Below are 17,184 nucleotides of genomic sequence, written 5' to 3' on the forward strand. Positions count from 1 at the left end.
TATGAAATCATCACACGGTATACCTTGAACTTATACAATGTTACATTTCACTTATATCTCAATAAAGCTGTGGGGTGGGGGGGGGGGGGAAGAGAAACCAGCAAGGAGAAAAAGAATAAAGAAGGTGCTTCGAAGAGGAGGTAGGAATCCACCCTGGCATATGTTACTGATAATGCAGGTAAGATAAGGGCTGAGAATTGATCAGTAGGTTTAACCACTGGCAGTCATAAGAAGCAGAAGCACTGTGGATGTGCTGCTTATGCATTGTACAAAGGTCTGTTCAGATAGGTAAGCGGTTGTGAAATACTCCCTGCATCTGCTACGTCCACGTGGAGGGCACAGCTATTTATAATGCATCCATTCAGACGGCTGCCATTTTCTAATTTGCACAAGGCATAGTATTTACTAGCTGAGTCCCTGTTGACAAAGGCAATTTCTGGGCCAATCCCTGTTTGGAATGTGTTCAAGAGAGAATGGGAGGGGAGAAGTTGGAGACAGTGAGTATGCACAATTCTTACCCGCAGGGTAGTCCATCAGCAATAGAAGAAAAATAAATTGGGAACTAGAGGGGGAGTTGGAATCAAATAAATTTTATTATTATTTTAAAAATGGGACATTTACCAGTACATTTGAATGCTGATGGGAAAGATTCAGTACAGCAGGATGCTGTGTGCTTGCTTTATTCTAGACACTATATGTTATCTCATTTACTTCTTTCCATTGGAAAAGTTAAGAAGACAGGAATGGAAAGATTAAAAAACCACATCCGGGGCTTCCCTGGTGGCGCAGTGGTTGAGAATCCGCCTGCCAATGCAGGGGACACGGGTTCGAGCCCTGGTCTGTGAAGATCCCACATGCCGCGGAGCGGCTGGGCCCGTGAGCCACAACTACTGAGCCTGCGCGTCTGGAGCCTGTGCTCCGCAACAAGAGAGGCCGCGATAGTGAGAGGCCCACGCACCGCGATGAAGAGTGGCCCCCGCTTGCCGCAACTAGAGAAAGCCCTCGCACAGAAACGAAGACCCAACACAGCCATAAGTAAATAAATAAATAAATAAAATAAATTTTAAAAACCACATCCAAAACTACATACTTGTTTGTTTACTGCTGTTTTCCTCATGCCTAGGAAATGTCCAGCACATAGTAGGCAGTCAATTAATATTTGCTGAATATTAACCAGCAGTTGAACTCACATCATTTAATTCCCAATCCTGAACCTTTAAAGGTTGGACTTTGGTAGCTTTTTCATGCAGGTCTATGTACATGACGGCAGTTTATTTGCTTTTGTGGAGAGACAGAGGAAAGAAGACATTTATTCACAAGACTTATCTCCCTGTGGCCCGGGAGCATGCTTTCCCATTTCTGCATGTGGCTTAGGACAATGTTTGGCACAATTTAAGTATTCAATATGATCAAGGATTTGTTTATCCAAAAGCCACTTGATTATGGGAGTTGGATTAACATTGATCCTCCTACAAAATAATTCATTCAATAAAGTTAAATTTAAAATCTGTTTTAAAGGCTGATGTTTTACTGATTATAAAATAATGTATGCTCATTATAGAAAATACGGAAAATGCAGAAAAGCAGAAAGAAGGAAATCAGTTCACCTCTAATCCCAGTTATCAAGAGACAATTGCTTTTGATCAATTTGGTGCATTTTCTCCTGACCAATAATATTAAGTTCATGCTGTGGAACTCGTTGCGATAATAGTAACAACAACTCCATTGCTTGCGCACGTGCAAGGTACATTACCTCACTTAAACTTCACAACCAGCCTATGAAGAAGCAATTAGTTCTGTAACATTTTATAAATGAGAAAAATTAGGCTCAGAGACAGGGAGCCACCTTGTCAAAGCTGCCAGTGCAGCCATATTAATGCCCTTTAATTCCCCCCTCTGATTTCAAGTGCTATTAAATCTAATTCTCTCTCAGGTTGATAAGGGTCTGTTCTACTTTTAAGTGTCTGTCATGCACCTTTAACAATTAAACATTCTCCTTGAAATTCTTCATTGATTGCGGCCCCTTGAAGATTCCCGGCTGTCCTTTGATTCCTCTCTCTGATCTAAGAGGCCTGATTTGTAAACATACAGTTGCTTCATGGCCTATTGTTCTCTTTAACAATTCTCAAGCTCCAGAAAAAAATGTTTCCTCGGATGGTTAATATACATATATTTTACTGGCACAGAACCTGATACAAAGTCTTGACACAGTGGAGATGCTGAATAACAATAACAATAATTGTTGAATCTGTAAGTTCTTCCACATCTGTATCCTAATCTTGTTGCTACATCTTGGGTTACTTACTCTCCTTCTGAGACTCAGCATAGGATGAGGTGAGACAGAGAATATGTGAGGACCTTCTGCTCTGTTTAATAACCTCTTTTACGATTTTATGGGGAAAAAGAAACAGCACTTTGAAGGCAGAAGGCTGAGGTAAAAGACTGTTGTTAGGCACGGTTTGGGCATTTGATGTATTGTGTAGATAATGACAATGGTCAGTTCTTAACAGCGTCAGTGCTTCCCGCATCGGAGCGTTGTTAGGCTTATTTGCTGTAAGTGATCCCTGCTGTGTTAAAAGGGGAAATAAATATCCCAGTTTCATTTTCATATTATTTTTGCAAGGGAAAAGAGAATCATTTTTTGATATACCCAGCTTTTTAGCAGCCTGCCAAAGTTCCTATTACCATCATTTGTTACACTGGCTTCAGAAAACAAAACAAAAAAATTCCTATATTCAGTAAGTCTGTTCAGAACCTATTTTATTTTTAACATTCAGTCATGCCTCTTTGCTGATCTTCTGCACTGGCTGCTGTGTTGGCATTAGCTTTGCTATTTATGATTTCTGCATTTCTATTATGACGCTCACATGTTCTTTATTTCAGTGCAAAGATATATTTGACCTATCCTAAAAAAACCCCAAAAACCCTGCTTTTTAAAATCCAGGTCCTTCTGCAGTTGTTTCTGTATGTGTCTTCCAAATCTTGGTGACCAAATCCAGAACTGGGAAGGGAGGTGGTTCTACCTCATTTCTATTCCATTGGAGTGGAGTTCATCATTCCTTCTCAAGTATCCAGGAAGGCAGTGGTCAAGTCTGAGGAAATATCTAACTATTGTTCACCTTCATGAACCAGTGAAAGCTATTTGCATTTTGGGTGAGGATATTGGAGCACGCCCCTGCCCATTCTGGATGTGCCTTCAGCTTCGATCATGTTTATGTTGGGAATACACACAGTCCTCTTTCTGGTTAAGGGTAAGGACCAGACTTCAAAGTCTGTCTCTACACTGACTACCTTGGACTCCTCTTGTTAAGAGAAAAGAGGATGCATTCATATTTTGATCCTGCTTTGATTCCACTTGGAGCCTTTCCTTACCCGCCCCCCCCCCCGACCACAGGCTCCAACGTTGCAGCTTTTGCCTTGGTCCTCTCTTTATCCACTGCATCCCTCTCGTCTCAAGGCTAAATATGGGACGTGTTAAGTTCCACTTTTTCCTGCTATTGCTTGCCAGCCCTGAGAAGCAATATATATTCTTATTCCACATGCTTTTATGTGCCCAGATATGTATTAGGCCAGTAATTCTCATCCAGAGTGATTTTTCCCCTGAGGGGATGTTGGCAATGCCTGGAAGCATTTTTGATTGTCATGACTGAGGTGGAGGGAGTGCTATTTAACAGCAAAGGATGCAACTAAACATCTGACAGTGCACAGGGTAGTCCGCAACAACAAGGAATTATCTGGTCTAAAATGTCGGTAGTACCAAGATTGAGATATCCTGTGTTGGGTCCTGAATATAAAAATTGTATAGAGGAGATTAACCAAGATGGCAGAGTAGAAGGACGTGCTCTCACTCCCTCTTGCGAGAGCACCAGAATCACAACTGGCTGCTGGACAATCATTGACAGGAAGACCCTGGACTTCACCAAGGAGGATACCCCACGTCCAAGGACAGAGGAGAAGCCACAGTGAGACGGTAGGAGGGGCGCAATCAGAGTAAAATCAAATCCCATAACTGCTGGGTGGGTGACTCACAGACTGGCGAACACTTATACCACAGAAGTCCACCCACTGGAGTGAAGGTTCTGAGCCCCACGTCAGGCTTCCCAACCTGGGGGTCCGGCAACGGGAGGAGGAATTCCTAGAGAATCAGACTTTGAAGTCTAGTGGGAATTGATTGCAGGACTGTGACAGGACTGGGGGAAACAGAGACCCCACTCTTGGAGGGCACACACAAAGTAATGTGTGCATCAGGACCCAGGGGAAGGAGCAGTGACCCTGGGGGAGACTGAACCAGACGTACCTGCTGGTGTTGGGGGGTCTCCTGCAGAGGCAAGTGGTGGCTCTGTTTCACCGTGGGGATAAGGACACTGGCAGCAGAGGTCCTGGGAAGTTCTCCTTGGCGTGAGCCCTCCCAGAGTCTGCCATTAACCCCACCAAAGGGCACGGGGTAGGCTCCAGTGTTGGGTTGCCTCAGGCAAAACAACCAACAGGGAGGGAACCCAGCCCCACCCATCAACAGTCAAGTGGATTAAGGTTTTACTGAGCTCTGACCGCCACAGCAACAGTCAGCTCTACCCACCACCAGAGCCTCCCATCAAGCCTCTTAGATAGCCTCAACAACCAGAGGGCAGACAACAGAAGCAAGAAAAACTACAATCCTGCAGCCTGTGGACCAAAAACCACAGTTACAGAAAGACAGAGAAGATGAAAAGGCAGAGGGCTATGTACCAGATGAAGGAACAAGAAAAAACCCCAGAAAAACAACTAAATGAAGTGGAGATAGGCAACCTTCCAGAAAAAGAATTCAGAATAATGATAGTGAAGATGATCCAGGACCTCGGAATAAGAATGGAGGCAAAGATTGAGAAGATGCAAGAAATGATTAACAAAGACCTAGAAGAATTAAAGAACAAACAAACAGAGATGACCAATACAATAACTGAAATGAAAACTACACTAGAAGGAATCAATAGCAGAATAACTGAGGCAGAAGAACGGATAAGTGACCTGGAAGACAGAATGGTGGAATTCACTGCTGCGGAACAGACTAAAGAAAAAAGAATGAAAAGAAATGAAGACAGCCTAAGAGACATCTGGGACAACATTAAACGCAACAACATTCGCATTATAGGGGTCCCAGAAGGAGAAGAGAGAGAGAAAGGACCAGAGAAAATATTTGAAGAGATTATAGTCGAAAACTTCCCTAACATGGGAAAGGAAATAGCCACCCAAGTCCAGGAAGCGCAGAGAGTCCCATACAGAATAAACCCAAGGAGAAACACGCCGAGACACATAGTAATCAAAGTGGCAAAAATTAAAGACAAAGAAAAATTAATGAAAGCAGCAAGGGAAAAACGACAAATAACATACAAGGGAAGTCCCATAAGGTTAACAGCTGATTTGTCAGCAGAAACTCTGCAAGCCAGAAGGGAGTGGCATGATATACTTAAAGTGATGAAAGGGAAGAACCTACAACCAAGATTACTCTACCCAGCAAGGATCTCATTTAGATTTGATGGAGAAATCAAAAGCTTTACAGACAAGCAAAAGCTAAGAGAATTCAGCACCACCAAACCAGCTCTACAACAAATGCTAAAGGAACTTCTCTAAGTGGGAAACACAAGAGAAGAAAAGGACCTACAAAAACAAACCCAAAACAATTAAGAAAATGGTCATAGGAACATACATATCGATAATTACCTTAAACGTGAATGGATTAAATGCCCCAACCAAAAGACATAGACTGGCTGAATGGATACAAAAACAAGACCCATATATATGCTGTCTACAAGAGACCCACTTCAGACCTAGGGACACATACAGACTGAAAGTGAGGGGATGGAAAAAGATATTCCATGCAAATGGAAATCAAAAGAAAGCTGGAGTAGCTATACTCATATCAGATAAAATAGACTTTAAAATAAAGAATGTTACAAGAGACAAGGAAGGACACTACATAATGATCCAGGGATCAATCCAAGAAGAAGATATAACAATTATAAATATATATGCACCCAACATAGGAGCACCTCAATACATAAGGCAACTGCTAACAGCTATAAAAGAGGAAATTGACAGTAACACAATAATAGTGGGGGACTTTAACACCTCACTTACACCAATGGACAGATCATCCAAAATGAAAATAAATAAGGAAACAGAAGCTTTAAATGACACAATAGACCAGATAGATTTAATTGATATATATAGGACATTCCATCCAAAAACAGCAGATTACACGTTCTTCTCAAGTGCGCACGGAACATTCTCCAGGATAGATCACATCTTGGGTCACAAATCAAGCCTCAGTAAATTTAAGAAAATTGAAATCATATCAAGCATCTTTTCTGACCACAACGCTATGAGATTAGAAATGAATTACAGGGAAAAAAACGTAAAAAAGACAAACACATGGAGGCTAAACAATACGTTACTAAATAACCAAGAGATCACTGAAGAAATCAAACAGGAAATAAAAAAATACCTAGAGACAAATGACAATGAAAACACGACGACCCAAAACCTATGGGATGCAGCAAAAGCGGTTCTAAGAGGGAAGTTTATAGCTATACAAGCCTACCTAAAGAAACAAGAAAAATCTCAAGTAAACAATCTAACCTTACACCTAAAGAAACTAGAGAAAGAAGAACAAACAAAACCCAAAGTTAGCAGAAGGAAAGAAATCATAAAGATCAGAGCAGAAATAAATGAAATAGAAACAAAGAAAACAATAGCAAAGATCAATAAAACTAAAAGTTGGTTCTTTGAGAAGATAAACAAAATTGATAAGCCATTAGCCAGACTCATCAAGAAAAAGAGGGAGAGGACTCAAATCAATAAAATCAGAAATGAAAAAGGAGAAGTTACAACAGACACCGCAGAAATACAAAACATCCTAAGAGACTACTACAAGCAACTTTATGCCAATAAAATGGACAACCTGGAAGAAATGGACAAATTCTTAGAAAGGTATAACCTTCCAAGACTGAATCAGGAAGAAACAGAAAATATGAACAGACCAATCACAAGTAATGAAATTGAAACTGTGATTAAAAATCTTCCAACAAACAGAAGTCCAGGACCAGATGGCTTCACAGGTGAATTCTATCAAACATTTAGAGAAGAGCTAACACCCATCCTTCTCAAACTCTTCCAAAAAATTGCAGAGGAAGCAACACTCCCAAACTCATTCTATGAGGCCACCATCACCCTGATACCAAAACCAGACAAAGACACTACAAAAAAAGAAAATTACAGACCAATATCACTGATGAATATAGATGCAAAAATCCTCAACAAAATACTAGCAAACAGAATCCAACAACACATTAAACGGATCATACACCACGATCAAGTGGGATTTATCCCAGGGATGCAAGGATTCTTCAATATACACAAATCAATCAATGTGATACACCATATTAACAAATTGAAGAATAAAAACCATATGATCATCTCAATAGATGCAGAAAAAGCTTTTGACAAAATTCAACACCCATTTCTGATAAAAAACTCTCCAGAAAGTGGGCATAGAGGGAACCTACCTCAACATAATAAAGGCCATATATGACAAACCCACAGCAAACATCATTCTCAATGGTGAAAAACTGAAAGCATTTCCTCTAAGATCAGGAACGAGACAAGGATGTCCACTCTCACCACTATTATTCAACATAGTTCTGGAAGTCCTAGCCACGGCAATCAGAGAAGAAAAAGAAATAAAAGGAATACAAATTGGAAAAGAAGAAGTAAAACTGTCACTGTTTGCGGATGACATGATACTATACATAGAGAATCCTAAAACTGCCACCAGAAAACTGCTAGAGCTAATTAATGAATATGGTAAAGTTGCAGGTTACAAAATTAATGCACAGAAATCTCTTGCATTCCTATACACTAATGATGAAAAATCTGAAAGAGAAATTATGGAAACACTCCCATTTACCATTGCAACAAAAAGAATAAAATACCTAGGAATAAACCTACCTAGGGAGACAAAAGACCTGTATGCAGAAAACTATAAGACACTGATGAAAGAAATTAAAGATGATACCAACAGATGGAGAGATATACCATGTTCTTGGATTGGAAGAATCAACATTGTGAAAATGAGTATACTACCCAAAGCAATCTACAGATGCAATGCAATCCCTATCAAATTACCAATGGCATTTTTTACGGAGCTAGAACAAATCATCTTAAAATTTGTATGGAGACACAAAAGACCCCGAATAGCCAAAGCAGTCTTGAGGCAAAAAAATGGAGCTGGAGGAATCAGACTCCCTGACTTCAGACTATACTACAAAGCTACAGTAATCAAGACAATATGGTACTGGCACAAAAACAGAAACATAGATCAATGGAACAAGATAGAAAGCCCAGAGATTAACCCACGCACCTATGGTCAACTAATCTATGACAAAGGAGGCAAAGATATACAATGGAGAAAAGACAGTCTCTTCAATAAGTGGTGCTGGGAAAACTGGACAGCTACATGTAAAAGAATGAAATTAGAATACTCCCTAACACCATACACAAAAATAAACTCAAAATGGATTAGAGACCTAAATATAAGACTGGACACTATAAAACTCTTAGAGGAAAACATAGGAAGAACACTCTGACATAAATCACAGCAAGATCTTTTTTGATCCACCTCCTAGAGTAATGGAAATAAAAACAAAAATAAACAAATGGGACCTAATGAAACTTCAAACCTTTTGCACAGCAAAGGAAACCATAAACAAGACGAAAAGACAACCCTCAGAATGGGAAAAAATATTTGCAAATGAATCAACGGACAAAGGATTAATCTCCAAAATATATAAACAGCTCATTCAGCTCAATATCAAAGAAACAAACACCCCAATCCAAAAATGGGCAGAAGACCTAAATAGACATTTCTCCAAAGAAGACATACAGACGGCCACGAAGCACATGAAAAGATGCTCAATATCACTAATTATTAGAGAAATGCAAATCAAAAACTACAATGAGGTATCACCTCACTCCTGTTAGAATGGGCATCATCAGAAAATCTACAAACAACAAATGCTGGAGAGGGTGTGGAGAAAAGGGAACCCTCTTGCACTGTTGGTGGGAATGTAAATTGATACAGCCACTATGGAGAACAGTATGGATGTTCCTTAAAAAACTAAAAATAGAATTACCATATGACCCAGAAATCCCACTACTGGGCATATACCCAGAGAAAACCGTAATTCAAAAAGACACATGCACCCAAATGTTCATTGCAGCACTATTTACAATAGCCAGGTCATGGAAGCAACCTAAATGCCCATCAACAGACGAATGGATAAAGATGAAGTGGTACATATATACAATGGAATATTACTCAGCCATAAAAAGGAACGAAATTGAGTCATTTGTTGAGACGTGGATGGATCTAGAGACTGTCATACAGAGTGAAGTAAGTCAGAAAGAGAAAAACAAATATCGTATATTAATGCATGTATGTGGAACCTAGAAAAATGGTACAGATGACCCAGTTTGCAGGGCAGAAGTTGAGACACAGATGTAGAGAATGGACATATGGACACCAAGGGGGGAAAACTGCGGTGAGGTGGGGATGGTGGTGTGTTGAATTGGGCAATTGGGATTGACATGTATACACTGATGTGTATAAAACTGATGCCTAATAAGAACCTGCAGTATAAAAAAAACAAAGAAAACAACTAATACTAAACTTTCATTGGGTTATTTGTATGGAAATATGTTAATATAAATGTTTCAGACATTACATGAAATTTCTAAAAATTTTATATTTGTATTTGTATGGAAATATGTATAGAAGTATGTTAATATAAATGTTTCAGACATTACATGAAATTTCTAAAAATCTTATATTTGTATTTGTATGGAAATATGTATGGAAATATGTTAATATAAATGTTTCAGACATTACAGGAAACTTCTAAAAATCTTATATGTTCTGGTATAATGTTATAAGTAACAATCCTAGTTATTACTTTAAAATGTATATCTCAGAAATAACTAATTTTCTTGTCAACTGCATTATTATGAACTTTCATCAAATCTTTAACCATGGTCATGTTTAAGTCTTTTGTCATTTACAGACAGTTCTGGGTGTACTCTGATGATTTTGCAAATATGTTCCTATAAAAGGGTTTCATCTTCAAGAAATTCATGGAAAAGACTGACAAGTACAGGTTTCTGGTAACTGACTATACTGCTGAACTGAATGAATAAGCATTTTCAGAACTCTAATGAAAAACTGATGAACTCATAGAAGTGCTAACAAAAGATCAAGATGAAAAAAAAAATTAATTACATGGGACTGAGTGAACTGATGAGGATGAGTATAATTTTTGTGACTTTCTGTCTGAATTAAAAAAAAAAAATCCTACAAGGACTCAGAGGCAAAGAATATACAAATCAATTTTCACTGCAAAGTAAAGGAGCTGTTACAGTGGAGGATTACTGGACTGAATGTCAATATTATGACATAGTATGAGTGTGTTTCATGTTTGGTAATTGCAATCATTGTTGCTTTTGTTGTGGTCATCCATGTACAATGCTTGGTGTCAGTCTATTTATCTCTTGTAAAAATAAAATACAGTGTGTGTGTGTGGAAAAAAAAATTGTATAAATCACAAGACATTTCTTCATATAAAGTAAAAACATTTTATAGGTGCTATAGTATAAGACAATACTGGTTAGGCACAGAGGACATAAAATGAGTTACAGTAGGATTGGAGTAGGGGGAGATTTCAGGACATTTTCATTGAACAGATAACGCTTTGCCTAAGACTTGAAAAATAATTGGGAAGTTTTCTTGGTGTGTAGGGATGTGGTGAAGAGTGCATTTTAGGCTGAAGAAGTGAATGAAGCAAAAGCAGGAGGGCGAATCGACATTTCAAATTTAGAGAATAACGTATGGCAGAGGCATGGCACGTGCAGCTATGACATATCCTGTATGCAGAGCCTCACACACCATCCTAAGTCACTGGTACTTTTTTTCCTAGAAAATATACTTAGCAGCAACGTGGGGAGAGGTGTCTGCATTGAATATTTGGAGACTGGAGCCAAGAAGCCAGTTAGGAAACTATTCTAATAGTCTGATAAGAAATGGTGGGGTGAGAGGGAACGTGGCTTGAACTGTCAAGCTAGTGGAAACCCGGGATGACCATCCAAGGGCATGGCGACTTTCTGTATTACCCTCCCTCCACAGACTATGTGGGAGACATACCTGGTTACTGCAGGTAAAATTAACTAGGTCATCTTCTCTTGAGTCAAAGAAATATTCGCTAGAAGGAGGCTGTAAAGCATGTAGTAAAGGCAGGGTTTGCTGTGAATCTGAAAGTTTATTGCTCTTTGCCCATCATTTTCTAGATGGACTTCCCAGTTTCAAGCAAAAGGGTTAAGTAAACGAAAGTGTGGTTCAACGGGGAAGTGAACACAGGCAAGGGGCAGATTTGGGGAAAGATAACATGTTCACTGAGATTCCTATGGGACATTTAGGAAGAGATACTTGCAGGAAGAGACTGTCACTGATATTAGATTTGGAAACCATCAGTTTGGAGGTAATAAATAAATGTAAGATCAGCAAGAAGACCGTATAGAGCAATTCAAGAAAAGGTTTTAATATAGAATACTGAAGATCCCTGTTATTTAGAGGCCAGCAGAATCAGAATTTCCAGTAAAGAACATAGAGAAAGCTGGTAAATAAGAAGAAAAGAGTGGTGTCAAGGAATTCAGCATAGATAAGCTTTTTAACCACTGTTTCCAGGGATGGGGATTTTGGCTAGGGTGGATTATTGCACTTTAAAATACTCTTCTATTTGACTTGTTACATTGAGTATGTATCCTAAAAAATACTCTAATTTTAATTTTATTAGAGTGTAATTTACTAAAATGTACTCTTTTGGTGAACAGTTTGATATTCTTTAATGAAGATTTTCACCCATGGAATCTCATTCTAATCAAAATATAAAATATTCTGTCATCCTAAAAAATTCCCTTGTGAACCACTGCGATCACGGCTGCATTACCTGCTGCCTGAGTCTCCAGCCTGCCGGCTTGCCCTATGGGGTCCAGACTCGCAGCCTCCACAATCGTGTGAGCCAATTCTTTAAAATATGTCTCTCTATAAATAATATAAACATAATTGTGAGTCTGCTTGTCTTTTTATCTCTGTTATTAGTTACGTACACATTTAGGATTGTTGTATTTGATGAGTTAATACTTCCATTACTAAGAAATGCCCTTCCTAACTTTTACAACATTCCTTGTCCTGAATTCTAATTAGTCTGTTATTAATATAGCCACTCTTGCCTTTATATGGTGTTTGTACACCATATTTTTTATATTCCTTTATTTTTTATATGTGTCTCCTTATATTTTACAGGCAATTTTTAAACAGTATACAATTGGGTCTTTTTAAAAAAATCAAATCTGACAATCTTTTCCTTTTGATTAGGGTGTTCAGACCATTTTTATTTAATATGGTTATTGATAAGGCTAGATTTAAATCTGCCATTTTGTTCTCTGTTTTCTTTTTATTCCGTCTGTTCTTTTTCTCTATTCTTGTTTAATTTTGGAATAATTGAGTCTTTTAAAATTTCACCCTATCTTCTTTGTTCGGGCTTATTACCTATAACAATATTTCTTGTTTTGTTATTCTAGCGATTGTTTTAGGATTCATCGTATGCATTTTTAATTTATCATGCCTTACCTTCAAGTGGCGTTATGCAATTTCACCTAAAAGATACTTACAATAGTGCATTTCCATTTCTCTCCTCCAAGTCTCTATGCTCCTGTTGTCATATATTTTACTTTTATACATATTATACATGCCACATTACTATTTTTGTCTAAATAGTCAATTATCTTTTAAAGATATTTAAATAGTTAGAAGAAAATCTCCTATGTTTACCCATGTGCTGCTGTTTCCATTCTCTTCATTACTTTGTGTAGGTCCATATTTCTGTCCGGTGTCATATTACTTTTGCCTGAAGAAGGTTTTAAAGATTTCTTATAGTCCAAGTCCTCTCATAATACATTTTCTCAGGTTTCATATTTCTGAAAATTTTTTTATTTCCCTTACAGTTTGAAAGATATTTTTGCTGGGTATAGGATACTACGTTGGTGCTTATATTTTTATTATTATTTTAAAATTTCAGTGCTTTAAAGATGTTGCTCCACTTTCTTCTTTTTTCTTTTCTTTTTTTTAAGCATCTTTATTGTAGTATAATTGCTTTACAATGGTGTGTTAGTTTCTGCTTTATAACAAAGTGAACCAGCTATACATATACATATATCCCCATATCTCCTCCCTCTTGCGTCTCCCTCCCACCATCCCTATCCCACCCTTCTAGGTGGTCACAAAGCGCTGTGCTGATCTCCCTGTACTGAGCACTGTTTTTTAAATCTTAGGCAATTTAACCTCTTTGGGTTTCATTTTCCTCATCAGAAAAATTGTGCAAAAATAGTACAATTACTTAATACAGTTATTCTGAGGATTAAGTAGGGATTAAATAAGTTACCTTATAACACTTATTTATTTATTTATTTTTAACATCTTTATTGGAGTATAATTGCTTTACAATGGTGTGTTAGTTTCTGCTTTATAACAAAGTGAATCAGTTATACATATACATATGTTCCCATATCTCTTCCCTCTTGTATCTCCCTCCCTCCCACCCTCCCTATTCCACCCCTCTAGGTGGTCACAAAGCACCGAGCTGATCTCCCTGTGCTATGCGGCTGCTTCCCACTAGCTACCTATTTTACATTTGGTAGTGTATATATGTCCATGCCACTCTCTCACTTCATCCCAGCTTACCCTTCCCCCTCCCTCCACTTTCTTCTTACTTCTATTGTTTCCAACAAGAAATCTGCTGCTGTCTATACTTTTCTCTTCATGTAATGTGTCTTTCTCCACTGCTGCAATTGTTAAGGTTTTCTCTTAAGTACTGGTCTTGAGCAATTTGATTACTGTGTATCCTGGTGTAGTTTTCTTTATGTTTCTTCTGCTGAAGATTCATTGAGCTTGGATCTGTGGGTTTATAGTTTCCCTCAAATTTGGAAAAATAATCATCCATTATTTCTTTCAATATTTCTCCCTTTCCTTTCTGGGAGTTCTAATCACACATATATTTGGTAACTAGAAGTTCTCCAACAGCTCATTGTTCATTTTAAATTTGTTGTCTGTGTTTTATTTTGAATTAGTTCTCTTGCTATGTGTTCAAGGTCATCAATCTTTCGATCTTCTCTTCTGCAATGTCTAAACTTCCACTAATCCCATCCAGTATGATTTTCATCTCAGATATTAAAGTTTTCACCTACAGAAGTTTTGTTTGAATCTTTTTTATAGCTTTCATATCTCTACTTAACTTTCTGAACATATGGAATGAAGTTATAAGAACATTTCAATGCCCTCTGCTAATTCTAACATATGTACCAGTTCTGTCCTTTTCTTTTGATGAATGTTCTCTTCATTATTGTTCATACTTTCTTGCTTCTTCACATGTCTCATAGGTTTTGACTGGAAGGCAGTCACTGTGAATTTTACATATTGGCTGTTGAATGAGTGTGTCCAGTCTGGCTGGTATGAACAGGCACTTTTGTCAGCTCTCTCCAAGTGCCCTGCACTGTTTACTCTTTTTGGGTGGCTCTGTGAAGAGCCTCAGGTAGTTATCTCATACAAATGTACTGACAAGAACTCTTCTGAATAGCTAAGCATGGTAATGGTCAAATTGTTAAATTCCTTGGTCTTCTCCAGGGACTTTAGAAAACTTTTAAAATAATTTTGATATGCGGTGAATATAGATGTCTGGTGTGGTCAGGATAAAGTGCTCAAATGCCACTTCATGTGCCCCATATCACTTGCATTCACTAATTTATATTGGGATGGGAGATCTCATGAGATAAAATTAAAGAGTTGGACCTGACCACCAATGAGGTTCAAGGCTATACTGACATATCAAATGGACCACTGTAACTCTAATGGAGTCCTTTTCAGGAAAGGAAATAGGACCCCTGAGAGATTTCATGATAAAAGACAAGGACTGAAATAGTGAGCCAGATATAGTGGGCTGAAGGGAGAAAGAAGTACTGATTCTCATACAGCTAGGTGGCTGTCACCAGAACTCATCCGAATCCAGCCATACATGGGATAAGTGGGAGGCCAGGGTGGAGTGCGGAAGACCTGAATGTAGCTATGTGCATGCACAAATTGAAAAAGCTGAATTGATCTCAGACAACTTTGCTGGGTACACATTCTAAGGGAACATTAAAGAACAACCACAAGATTTCTCATTGTATCACCTTTGCCCAGGTGAATGAGTGGAGAGCTACATAACAATGTACAATAGGCAGCTTGAGCAAGTAGCACTTTATTATGTCAAATGAGCCCAGGGACTGTAAATTACTCAGCAAAGCTAGTAGCAATGCTGGTGGTGTCATTGGCTCGCCAGCTCCAACGACTACCGTGGTGGCAGTGGTGAGGAATAGTGCTGGAGGGACCAGTTGACAGTAGCAAAGGTGCTAAGGTTTTAGGCAATCGGGCACCTAAAAGCAGTAGCAAGATTAGATGGCTAGATATGACTGGCATGTCTGTGGGACTAACAGAACCTGGGCTGCAAAGCCATGGTTTTACTAGCTGTGACAGTGAGTGAAAGTTATTGATAGCTGCTATAAAGCTTTGCAGTTCTGTGTTCTAATTAAAGGGCTCACTCCCACCCCACCTCCACTCCCATCAGTTAAGCATAACGCAGAAAAAGCTTTCTCCTTCTCACTTCAAAAATCATTGAGAAGGATTTCTGATCTAGTTATGGCAGTGGCAGCAATTGAATTAGGAATAGAATTCCAGCTTTGAATGGCTTCTTAGTAAGATGGTGGTGCCTAGGCTACACGATCCTTACCAGGAAGCAGTTGCATGCTGTGACCATCATAACAGACTTAAGGACATTTGTCATCAGTGTCGGAGATTCTCAGAAATATTGGTATAAGAGAATTCTATAAAATAGACTCCTACCTCCTTCAAGAGGTGGGGGCTTGGGGCTTTGATATGTGAATGCAAACATGAATGGCAATACATTTATATTCACTGTCTAGGGAAAGCTCCATACTTGAGCTATACGATTTAATATATAATTAGATAATTCAAGAAATTAGATAAATCTTGTTTGAGGCCTCTTGTGTCTAAAGCATCAAGATAGGCCCCATAAAGCACTGATCAGTTAATTATGCCCTCTGTCTGAAAAAAACTTATAATTTCATAGAAAGCACTAGATGAGTGTACAGTGTCCATGGTATAATGTCCAGTACAAAAGGAAATCAACTTATTTTTTTCTGGATACTATGTGCAGCCATTTAGTTAAATCCTTAGAATTTGGTTTCAACAAGGCATGTGGCATGAGAAATGCAAAGTCCCAAGGAAGAAGCAATTCAATCTATCTATTTGATTCAGGAGTACTTTTTTTTAAATTAATTTTTATTGGAGTATAGATGATTTACAATGTTGTGTTAGTTCCTGCTGTATAGCAAAGTGAATCAGTTATACATATCCATATATCCACTCTTTTTTAGATGATTTTCCCACATAGGTCATTACAGAGTATTGAGTAGAGTTCCCTGTGCTGTACAGTAGGTTCTTATATCACAAAAAAAGAAAACTACAGGCCAATATCACTGATGAACATAGATGCAAAAATCCTCAACAAAATACTACCAAACCGAATCCAACAACACATTAAAAGGATCATACAGCATGATCAAGTGGGATTTATCCCAGGGATGCAAGGATTCTTCAATATACATAAATCCATCAATGTGACACACCACATTAACAAACTGAAGAATAAAGACCGTATGATTATCTCAACAGATGCAGAAAAAAGCTTTTGACAAAATTCAACACCCATTTATGATAAAAACTCTCCAGAAAGTGCATATAGAGGGAACCTACCTCAACATAATAAAGGCCATATATGACAAACCCAGAGGTTACATCATCATCAACAGTGAAAAGCTGAAAGCATTTCCTCTAAGATCAGGAATAAGACAAGGATGTCCACTCTCACCACTTTTATACAATGTAGTTCTGGAAGTCCTAGCCACAGCAATCAGAGAAGAAAAAGAAATAAAAGGAATCCAAATTGGAAAAGAAGAAGTAAAACCATCACTGTTTGCAGATGACATGAT

This window comes from Balaenoptera acutorostrata, chromosome 3, assembly GCF_949987535.1.
Source record: "Balaenoptera acutorostrata chromosome 3, mBalAcu1.1, whole genome shotgun sequence".
NCBI classification, from domain to species: domain Eukaryota; kingdom Metazoa; phylum Chordata; class Mammalia; order Artiodactyla; family Balaenopteridae; genus Balaenoptera; species Balaenoptera acutorostrata.